Source organism: Periplaneta americana, chromosome 14, assembly GCF_040183065.1.
Source record: "Periplaneta americana isolate PAMFEO1 chromosome 14, P.americana_PAMFEO1_priV1, whole genome shotgun sequence".
In the NCBI taxonomy this organism is placed as follows: Eukaryota; Metazoa; Arthropoda; class Insecta; order Blattodea; family Blattidae; genus Periplaneta; species Periplaneta americana.
The window spans coordinates 27165807-27178122 of NC_091130.1; the positions used below are offsets into that span (position 1 = coordinate 27165807).

At 37.4% G+C, this 12316-nt stretch overlaps 1 protein-coding gene across 1 annotated transcript in view; it reads right to left on the minus strand.

Moving 5' to 3' along the window:
- Positions 1 to 12316, minus strand: part of bma (SCY1-like protein bma) — a 1113807-nt gene that overhangs the window by 410455 nt on the left and 691036 nt on the right. The gene's annotated exons all lie outside the window — the stretch shown is intronic.

Below are 12316 nucleotides of genomic sequence, written 5' to 3' on the forward strand. Positions count from 1 at the left end.
TAATAAGTCGTTGCTAGCATCTGAAATCGTGACAACAATTTGTTTCAAAGTTCATTCTATGTACAGCCTTAGACGCAAAAAAAAAAACCGATGTCCTGTAGCGTGAATTTGTCTAGGTTTACTCCCTCCAGCGCACTGTGTGCAAAAACGCAAATATAGATAGACAAAATTAATAATTTCTCTGGATTTCAACGGATTCTTATGAAACTTTGCACAGATCTTGTAGGTATTACTCGATCGAGGCGAGTGGAGCCGCGGGCGTAATGTGAACTATCGCGATGCGGTATTACGAACGCAGGAGCAGTAGCGCCACGGCTCCGGGCTGCAGGACTCCACTGGCCTTGGTTGAGAAATAACACATATGTTTTGTCTACAAAGTCTGATTATCAAAGAGAGCAGATGGGGTACGTTATCAGTGGACACAAGTTTACTATACCGAGAGATTTGATTACGTCACGAGGTGGGGGAAGGGGTCTTACCTACAAGGTACAGTCCTTGTACGCGCAGAGCTCTCTGACGTTATGTGCTGTCTTAGATAGTTTTCAATAGCTGTGCATTTCCTGGGGTATTTGAATTTCCTGTTTTCTGCATATTCTACTTTATTGGTCCTTCTACACTATTTCCTGTATTCACTTTTTTTCCTATCGCAGTCCTAATTAGTTCTATTTGTGTTTACCATAGGCTAAGAGCAAAGCATTTGTTTGCCTTTACATTACAACATAGTTTACGATATACCGAAAGAAAAGAAGCCTCGGCATGTACAATTGCAGCGATTTGTTGAGGAGTTCGGATCGCAGCACTTTCCTACAGATGGTGAAAAACTTACATGCATGGTATGTAAAGTCGATCTACTGGGGAACAAGAGACACCATGTACAAAAACACTACAACTCTAAAAGACAAAAGGAATACCTTAAGTTTTTGAATTCGAAAAAAGTCGAAGCTATTCCCACGAGTTCAAATGTGGAATGTGATTTTTACCAATACTTGTGCCACATGTTCGTTAGGGCAAATATTCCATTTAAAAAACTGGAACACCCATGTGTCAGATCATTTTTGCTAAAATATACAGGTAGAACACTACCCCAACAATCTACTCTGCTTACGGGTTATTTAGATAAATGTTATGAAGATGTCTTACGTGAAATTAGAGAAACCTTAAAAGATGAAAAATTGTGGATATCTATAGACGAAACGACAAATATTGCAAACAGATCCGTTGCTAATGTTATTGTTGGGGCACTTCAAACTGAAGGTGTGGGCAAAAAGTTTCTATTGACATTCGAAGAGGTAGAGAAAGTAAATCGTGTTACCATTGCAGCTCTGTTTGAAAAATCAATGCGATTATTGTGGTCTGACAAAATGAAAGCAGAAAAGCTTAATGAAGTATATTGCCGTGCACTGTAACAAATGCAGTCATGAAGAAGAGCAAAGTAGTACAAAACAAAATATTATGTTTTGCATGTTGTATTTATATACAATATATTGTTCTTATGTAGCTACATTAATATCATGTAACACAGAACTATGTATGTTGTAATTAAATGCACAATATAAACAATAGTTTATTTAATATTACAAAGTGAAATTACTGAATAGTAAAGATAATTTGCTGCAGGAACTGTACTCTAGTAGTTGTTATTGTAGCGACACGATGACATTCACCCCCTCCATTCCTTGCTCTCTAATACATCGCGATATAGTGCATGTAGCAGTTAACTCAACGGTTTACGTACACCAAATCCTCTCTCTGCTGATTATGTTTCTATAAGAGGAACTACCCTTTTATAGGAGTGATTTTAGATAAAATTAATAACTTCTCTTCTTACTTACTTACAAATGACTTTTTTAAGGAACCCGCAGGTTCATTGCCGCCCTCGCATAACCCCGCCATCATTCCCTATCCCTAACTTCTCTCCTAATAGACCTTTGTGAAACATGGCACGGCCATTACATATTTCGTGTATAAACTATATTTACGGTTCTATAAGACGAATAGTGGGCATTCTTGCGGCATTGCCGCAGTGACGCCAGGCCTCAGCGAAGCATCAAAGTTACCCCCCTACCTTCCCCTTCCCTCACTCCATGAAAATACTGCGCGTGTACGTGGCGGATTATACTGGATTGCTGTACTTCGGAGCTTCATTAGTGATACAATGTCTTTCGGAGAATCATATGAATTGAGAGGATATCACACTTACAAGAAAGGCGGTTCTTTCATTTCTCATGTTTAGGATTAGTTACAAATATTCAGGACGCGAACTTAAATATGTGCATTCTTAAAATAGATCACCTGTTATTCGAGTTCAAAGAACACAGATTCAGTGATTTTCAAAGGATGGAGAAAGACTTCAATATTTTTGCCACTCCTTTTCTTGTTTAAATTGAAAATGTTATCCCAGAATTGCAGTCAGAGGTATTGGATTTGCAGAATGATGGCTTCTTGAAAGCAGAATGTGAAGGCCTACTGGGGGCTAAAATTTTTTAAAAGATGTCGAGTACTACATATCCACTGCTGTATTAAATGATAAAAGAACTGTTGTAACCTGACGTGACCGACTGTACTAAAACTCACATTATATTTGGAGAAAGTTGTTACAGAGTTACCTTCGTAAATAGAATTTTCCTGTATAACAGATTAAAGAACTAAGAATAATACTACGTTTCTACACTCTAGAGACGATAATGCGATGTATTCTAGCCAACGTAATATTTACGTTTGTCCTTCATGCGAAAATTTAATTTTTTCCTTGCTCGTCCTTATATTGCCCATCCAACTAACATGCTTTGGGTATGAGAGGAGAGGACTACCTTGCTAACTGCTCTGTAAAGACTGTATTATTCAGTGTGCACTTAACTTCAGAGTCAATGTGCCTCAACTTCGAAGTCTAATAATGGAATACAAAAGTCGAATGTGCAATAAAAACAAAGTCTATTGCAGAACTACACAATTTATAAAGTTTTTTTTGTCGTTTTCTCAAAATGATAGCGCACGGACTACGGTACTCCCCTTTTTGAATTCAACGCTTCAATTGTCATAATGCTCTCTGTACAAACAGAAATTATTTTTTTTTTAATTGGATGCCGAGTTATCGTTCATATAAGACTAGCCCACAGTGGTTTTCATAATTTACAATTTCCCACAAAAACCATTCCATACTTTGTTAGAGTATTATTTCCCTTCGTGAAGCTAGTAGGAACTGCAGATATTATGAATTGTATTTTTATTTGTACTGTCAACTAGAACTGAAGAGAAAGTTTCTGGAGCGGCTTGGAGGAAGGGCGGGACAAAGTGCGTCTGAATTCTGAGAAGACCTGGGGCGACAGGCGGCAAGCAACTGTAGGCATTTACCATGTGTAACTGTAACAAAGGAAACTAACTGGAGGACGGCCGTCAACCCATAAACAAACAAGAAACTGTGGACATGTGCTCATATTACAAACACGGCATAGGCACGTACAGGATGCCCTATGATGGCTGTGGACATCCAGACCTGGCAACTATTATGACCAGACATCGGGAGTTTATGCAAATGAGCCATTCCATCTCAAATCGACAGAAATATAGAGAAAATTGACCTTACAATTTCTAAATACAATGAAACTTTTTTTGTACGTAGAGAACTGTGATACAATGCTTTGTGCAAAGTTTGAGGCATCAGAACTTCACAGTGTTTAAATAAAAAAATATATATTTAAATTTATCGTATTTTCATAAAAATTAGCAACTTTAAACTGTTGTAGCTCCGAAACCCTTTCACCCAATGATCAAAATCATGGTTTATTTTGATGCTGAGAAATTAAAGTTTATATTGACATATAAACAGTTTTTCTTACTTTTTATGGAAATGGAGAAATTTAGATTTTTCCTCATTAAGACGTCTTTGACTAGGAAAAAAATATTTTAAAAATATATAGTTAGATTCCGCATTGAAAGTACAAATAAACATATTTTTTACTGATGGTATGTTGATAAGAAAGTATTGAAAATATCAAATAAAGAAAATAAATTAGTACGCGCGTGAACTAACCAGCTGACTGTGAGACAGGAGCTAGCCGAGACAACCAAGGCGGAGAGACAAACACGTGATGTGTCGTCTAGTAGCGCATAGCTGGGCTAGCTTTATCACAAATTTTCATAAACACAGGAGTAAAATGACGCCCAACGCTCGCTTATCATCAGCTCTCGGTCAGCACGTGCGGTACTGCGCCGTTCAAGTCTAGGCGTGTGAAAATAATCTATTTAATACCCTCGAAACTTATTGCCATACCACTAAGCAAACAATGCCGATTCCCTCTTAATAATGCAAGGTTTTTTCTCAATATTTTTTTTTTACATTTTTACAAATGGCCAAAAAGCCTAAAAGCAAGTGAAATCAAATTATCTGTCTCTCTGTGTACAATAAAAATAAGTATTGCTTCTTAACATAACCTACCAAATGTCAGCTTCAAAATAAGCTCTCATTCAATGTTCTGCAGTAAATGGTTCCAGAGTTCTGAGCGCTGAAAGAGGCTTGTTTTTATAAAATACGCTAAATTTGTCGCTCAATAATACGAAAACCGTTTGACTTTCCATAGTATATTTTTGAAAATGCACTCCCCTCAGCACCTTGTATAAGTAGGGAAAAAATTAGAGTATAAAAAAATGCGATGTTTTTTACTGATCGATTTCATATGGAATAGCCCAAATGCATATTTTTTATTGAAAGGCCATATTTGTCTGGAGTCGAGTTGGTACTCATTTTAAAGTTAAAAGATTAAAATTGTAGCAATGAGTTTTGGAATAATATTCTGGGGAAATTCCACAGATAGTAACTGTATATATACTATGTTTATGTGGCTTCTTTTCCTTATTTTGTAATTTATGTAGGCGTATAGTTACAAATGGTGTGTGTTCTGTTGTTCTAATAATTACCAAGTATTCTTATTCTTATTATTATTATTATTATTATTATTATTATTATTATTATTATTATTATTATTATAAAGTACCTTTGTAAACAGTATTACTCTGTATAACTGTTTATAGGCCTAAGAATAATATTACGTTTCTACAAACTAGAGACAATAATGAGATATATTCCAATATAAGCAATATGTTTTACGTTTGTCCTTCAGGCGAACATTTAATTTTTTCCTTGCTTCGCCTATATTTCCCTATCCAACTAACATGATGTGTGTATGAAGGGAAGGACTACCTTGCCAGCTGCTTTGTAAACACTGCATTATTGTGTGTATACTTAACTTCAGGGTAAAAGTGCCTCAACTTCGAACTCAACAAGTTCGAAGTGCCTCGGTTCCTCGGGGGAGGGAAGGGAGGAACGTCCTCCTCACATTATTCTCCTTTTGAAAGTAAATACCAAACAAAATATGTGCCTTGAAATTCGAGGAAGAATCGATAATTTTTAAGTTCACAGCTATAAGAAAAACTCGGTTGATCGAGTTTTAAACGACGCGCGCTCATGTGCTGTAGAAAACTGTGAGAAAGATGCGAGATTGTCTGTGTAGAAGGAAAGGCACTCCATTCCTCCTCTACTGCAGTTAACACACATAGACAACAGCGCACTAGCGACCAGAGAAAGAAGCAGTTTTAAAGCAAGTAAATGAACGGATAGGGAGGAGATCCTCCTCTGAATCAGCGCATGGGCGGGAAATAGAAACCGACTGGTCGTGCAGCAAGCTCGCTACCGCTGCCACCTAATGATGTTGCATTCAACCGGACTATAACACATCTAGGAGGAGAGACAACAAAAAAAGTTTTAACGCAAAGCTATGAAAGACACCATGTAGTTTTTTTTAATTATAAATAAAAAATATTATTCATTGCACTTTATATAGGCTACTATTCATGGTTTGAAACTTTCGTGGATATTTGAAAGTTAAAGTGGGGTTTATGTAAAACAAAGAGGAAGTAGTTCTGCGTAGTTGGCCCCTGAAATTCACTTCTATTCATCGTTTACTAAACAGGGCAACAGCCAAGTTGTCAGTTTTGTACAATATTTGAAACTGAAAGCAGGTACTCCAAACTACATCATTTTTAACATAAAAAATTAATCGGCCACCGAAAGCTTTGAACAATAATGATAGTATGACTTCACAAGAACTGACATTCTTCAAAAGCATGTGATACTGAACTTGTAAAATGTACATGTGGTAACACAGACCACGTGGGTGGGTGCAGTGTTCTCGCTTTTCTCAGATTATTTCCCATTCCCATTTCCATAAAACGGTTCCGGTTACGAGTTAGTAGCTAGTCTCTTCCAACACGTGTGATGCTGTAGTGTGCTCGAAAAATGCTGCGAGGTTGTGAATTTCCTTGTAATTGTTAATTTGCGCAATTATTCAACAATGAATGGAAGTGAAAACATAATATATTTTGGACAATTTAGGAAACTCAGTTTACAAGAACAGATTATTGCTATACAGAAGGGAAGGCCAACCCCAACACTACCTGGTCTTACATGTATGCATGTAGGCTAATTTGTAGCATGTTTCATTCAAGAAGGTGTCATTTCGTGCTGTTAACTTCTTTCCTCCTCTTAAGAAATATGCAGGAGCCGCCACTGACTAATTATTATCATGCACTACATTGCACTAGCCTTTTCCTGTTTCTATGTAAAGCTCCTTCAAAATTCTCTATATTCCATAGCTTCCTTACCTGGGATCATTAAAGTTATTTCGTTGCACCAGACATCAATAGGAGATAAAAAAAAGCTCGCCCTTAGTTGAGACTTGTCTTTGCGTACAAAGAGAACAGAAATTCCAATACAAAATAGAGGAAGGGTTACAAGAGAAATCACTTCTTCTAGGTAGCATCTAAAGAAAAAAGGTTTTTCTATAAACCACTAAAATTCATAGAAGAGACTCTGCAATTTCAAATACATAATTAAGACATCCTTTCATGTACTTTGAAAGAAAAGCAATTGAAAAACTTGGTAGAATATTACTGAGGGCCATCTATACAATTATCTAAAGAACTGATTTCTTTTACAGAAGATAGCTTTTATAGGAACATTAAATCCAGACGTTTGAGATGGGCAGGGCATGTACCACGTATGGGCGAATCCAGAAATGCATATAGAGTGTTAGTTGAGAGGCCGGAGGGAAAAATATCTTTGGGGAGGCCGGGACGTAGATGATAATAATAATAATAATAATAATAATAATAATAATAATGGTTTATTTTAACTGGCAGAGTTAAGGCCATTCGGCCTTCTCTTCCACTCAACCAGTATGATAGAACATTACTACAATGCTATGAATATAATATAATTAATACAATACAATACAAGACAATACAATATAATACATAATTAATATAATACAATGACGATTTTTTTATCTTCATAACACCAATAAAATAATTATGTAATAATAATAATAATAATAATAATAATAAGCCTAATAGTAATCATAGTCATACCTAAATTAAATTAAATTATTAAACTCAATCGCAATTGTACTCGTAACTTCAATTTGACTGCGCCCGTAAGAAATCGTTTAGCCTTTTCTTGAAAGTGGTTATTGTCTGGCAGCCCCTATACTTCTGAGGTAGAGAATTCCATTCACGGGGGACTGAGACAGTAAAAGAGGATGAATAGTGGGATGTTCTATGGGCAGGAATTGCTAGGATTTGGCTTTCCTGTGATCTGGTGTTTAGATTATGATTGGAGGATAAGAAGTTAAACCGGGAACGAAGATAATTTGGAATAGAAATGTGGAGAACTCGAAACAGAAGAGACAGCGAATGAATTGTTCTACGGTTACTAAGTTGCAGCCAGGATAAATATTTGAACGAGGGTGTAATATGGTGAAATTTGTGAGCATTGCTGATGAATCTGACACACATATCGTGCACACGCTGCAGCTTGTTCGAAAGGTCAGTTGTCAAGTCTCTAAGTAGATGGGGGATAACAGACTACTAAAATGGATTTGAGGGAGGTGGGATATGATGACAGAGACTGGGTTAATCTTGCTCAGATAAGGACCTATGACAGGCTATATGAGGGCGACAATGTACTTCTGGGTTTCTTAAAATCCGTAAGTAAGTAAGAAATTGAGATATTGTATAGCTACCATTTAATTGACGTCATATAACTGGCTTCACTGATTATAAAATGGATGGTAAACCTAGTACCGCGTCCACCACCTGTTTACTTCTGCAACTGCTCTGACCCTACGCGGTATGGAATCGAAGTTGAAGGAGAGCAGGAGCGAGTTGCTTTGAAAATGAGCCCCTCACAATCAAAACGAGCTGCAAAGCCAAGTTCTCGACGCCTGGGAGGACCTTGTCCGGATCGGGGCTATTTCCAGCTCGTCGATTCCGAACTTCGTAGGGTCAGAGCATTTGCAGAAGTAGACGGTTGGTGGACGAGGTATTAGATTCATAATTTTTGTTTAATTATTGTTTTTTTCCCGTTATTGTGATTAATTTCTTATTTCTAAGACAAAATTGGATCTTCCAAATGATTTTTCTTTTTTTTTTTATTGTTCTCTATGGGGATCGAGGAGACGGCCTCCAGATATGGAGGGTAGCTGTGAATATATTGAATAAGCAGTCGCGGACAGCCGATAAGGGGTGGTCCTCCAGCTTGGGGGTTGGGCGAAGGGCTAACAACCCATCACCGTAAAAAAACAGCTTGTTACGAATCCTTCAAATAAGCCTCGGAATGGGAGTGATTCTCTGGCACGACCACGGCAAAGGAATAGGGTTTTGAGATTTGGTACTTGGAGGTGGAGAAGTTCAAATATCTTGGAGCAACAGTAACAAATATAAATGATACTCGGGAGGAACTTAAACACAGAATAAATATGGGAAATGCCTGTTATTATTCGGTTGAGAAGCTTTTGTCATCCAGTCTGCTGTCAAAAAATCTGAAAGTTAGAATTTATAAAACAGTTATATTACCGGTTGTTCTTTATGGTTGTGAAACTTGGACTCTCACTTTGAGAGAGGAACATAGTTTAAGGGTGTTTGAGAATAAGGTGCTTAGGAAAATATTTGGGGCTAAGAGGGTTGAAGTTACTGGAGAATGGAGAGTTACACAACACAGAACTGCACGCATTGTATTCTTCACCTGACATAATTAGGAACATTAAATCCAGACGTTTGAGATGGGCAGGGCATGTAGCACGTATGGGCGAATCCAGAAATGCATATAGAGTGTTAGTTGGGAGGCCGGAGGGAAAAAGACCTTTAGGGAGGCCGAGACGTAGGTGGGAGGATAATATTAAAATGGATTTGAGGGAGGTGGGATATGATGGCAGAGAATGGATAGGGACCAATGGCGGGCTTGTGTGAGGGCGGCAATGAACCTCCGGGTTCCTTAAAACCAGTAAGTAAGTAAGTATTGTTCTCTGCGGAGTGATGAAAAATAAAATTCCACATGAGAAGGGAAATAATTATTCCACATACGAAAACAAATAGAATGAAACTTCGGTCACAAATGTCTTAACAAAAATTCATGTAAAGAAACAAAATCCTGCAGCCAATATGACTCGAATTTAGACCCATATCACACCACAGACAGACAATGTAACAGACTGAGCTTTTATGTCGAGACAGAAACTCTCTTCTCCGCGTAGCATGTCGATCTCCTCACGATCGAAGGTCCGGGTGCAATGTTATACTGACAGGAAACGTTGTGAATCGCGCTCTATCAAGAGTCGGCCCAAATTTTGTTTCTGGGTCTGTATGTGTCATCTGCGTATCGAAAAGAAATTGTAAGTTGTCAGAAATGGCCACTAGGATGTTTCACAACGTTGCTGACGATTATAAGAGTGACGTTAAAGCATCTGAATTAGATGTGTTCCCCTGTGTGTAATGGTTTTAGGTCTTCCCTTTTAAAAAAAGTATCCAATATTTTATGAGGTGCTAGTATGCATCAAAACAAGAAAATAATGTCTAATAAACGTGGGTCCTACAACACATACTTTCTGAGATCTGAACACTTGTTCACAGGAGGTGCTTGATGTGACGTCCATTCATGGCAATGCATTCCTCTGCCCTCGGCGTAAGGAATCACGCACTCTTTGAAATTGACCTGGTTGTTCTTGATAACCAAAAGTCTAGGGGATTTAGGTTAGGGGAACGAGCAGGCCAAGGTGTGGGGCTTCCCCAATCAATCCTGCGGTCCTGAAATATCAGCGTCAGGTATTCACTCTCATTGCGGAAAAAATGTGCTGGTGTGCCATCATGCATGGACCACATCTGTCTTTGCTGACACGGCACATACTTCAGCACTGTAGGCAATACGTTAATGAGAAAGTCCTGATAAAGAGCCCCAGTTAATCTCTGTGGTAGCACGTATGGCCCTTAATCTATCGCCAAAAACGCCTGCCCATAAGGTGATTGAGAATCGATACTGATGCCTTGTTTCTTCAACTGCATGGGGATTTTCATCAGCCCACACATACTGATTACGAAAATTCACAACACCATCTCTGCTGAACCCCGCTCTTATCCGCAACCAGACTTTTGTTTTCAGTATTCCTTGCGACGTATCATTATTCCATGCCAGGGGTGTCAACTACGATATGATTATCTGGTAGTCTGCTGTATTGTAGGGCAGAGAAATGCATTGCCATAAATGGACGTCACATTGAGCACCTCCTACGAACAAGTGTTCAGATCTCAGAAAGTATGTGATGTAGGATCCATGTTTATTAGACATTTTTTCCTTGTTTTGATGCATACTATCACCTCCTAAAATAGTGGATACTTTTTTAACACCCTGTATAGATTAGCGTTGCGCTATGTTCGGTTGAAGTTTGCAGAGTACGGCGAAGTTCGATATTCGCCAATGTTCGCTCTGCAGAAGGAGGCCTGTAGTGTTTGTTTCACCTTGTTACAAAAATATTTTCTGTCCCTCACTTATGGTTTAACCGTTTAAGAATTTTAGTAGCCTACATATTTTGTGATTAGTTTTTCATATGAAATAAGATGAACTTTTTAATGTCTTGATTGCCTCTCTCATGTTCTAACATCGCAGGACACTAATATACACAGCATTTTGTATTTAGTAAGTGATTTTTAGTCCATGTCCTAAAATATTGAATGAATGCGTTTATATCCACATGCTTTCAAACTCTGCACATTATTTAACACAGAACTATAGGGAAGTTTCATATTAATACAAAGCTTACGAGCTACAAGTTGTCGCCTTCGTCGGGTCTAGAAAAAGTTTCCCCTCTTTTTTATTTTCGCCCGTTATCTACTCAACATTACATGGAAGTGCTGTTGGAAGAAACTTCGCAAACATGGGCTCTTAAATAGAAACTTATTCCTTTATTCAGGGGACAAGAGCGAAGAGCCTTTATGAGGGAATAAGTATGTTTCCTGTTTAGAGAAACAAAAGCAGATGGGGAACATCTGTTTCCATTTAAAAATCATTAAAGTTGAGGAAGTTTACTTGTAGTGAAGTGACGACGTTCCTAACTTATCAGCACGAGTCCTTGTGACTAGAAATATCGTACAATAAACTGGCGTGGTTAAAAATGAAATAAAGGCAGTGTCACAAAGATGAGACATATTTTCTGATTGTATATTTCAAGAGTTCTGCAACAAATTTTAAATTTAATATTAATTATTTAATATTAATTGTAATTCTAATTGTAATTGTATTCTTAATATTATAGTTGTAATCCCCAGGTAGAGGGGAAGAGAAGGTCTGATGGCCTTATCTCTACCAGGTTAGATAGACAGACTGACAGACAGACAGACAGACAGACAGACAGACAGACAGACAGACAGACAGACAGACAGATAGACAGATAGATAGATAGATAGATAGATAGATAGATAGATAGATAGATAGATAGATAGATAGATAGATAGATAGATAGATAGATAGATAGATAGATAGATAGATAGATAGATAGATAGATAGATAGATAGATAGATAGATAGATAGATAGATAGATAGATAGATAGATAGATAGATAGATAGATAGATAGATAGATAGACAGACAGACAGATAGATAGAAAGATAAAGAAATAAACAAATAAATAAATAAATAAATAAATAAAAATAAAATCCCGAGCTAGTTATGAAAACGTATTTAATTGGCGCATACGTCGAAAAATTTTCGGTATTAGTTCGTAACGTGTTTGGAATTGCTTGTAGGAACAAACCTATAAGTATAATATTTCGTTGAAGATTTTACATGTTGAAAATATTTCACGTGTTTTTTCTTTAATTCCAATCTGAAACCCAAGTCACATATGTACAATAACTGTTTAATACGCCTGTCCTTGTTTAAAAAGAAATAGAGAAGCATCTACCTGAAATGCTATCGAACAGCATTTTCCTTCTTC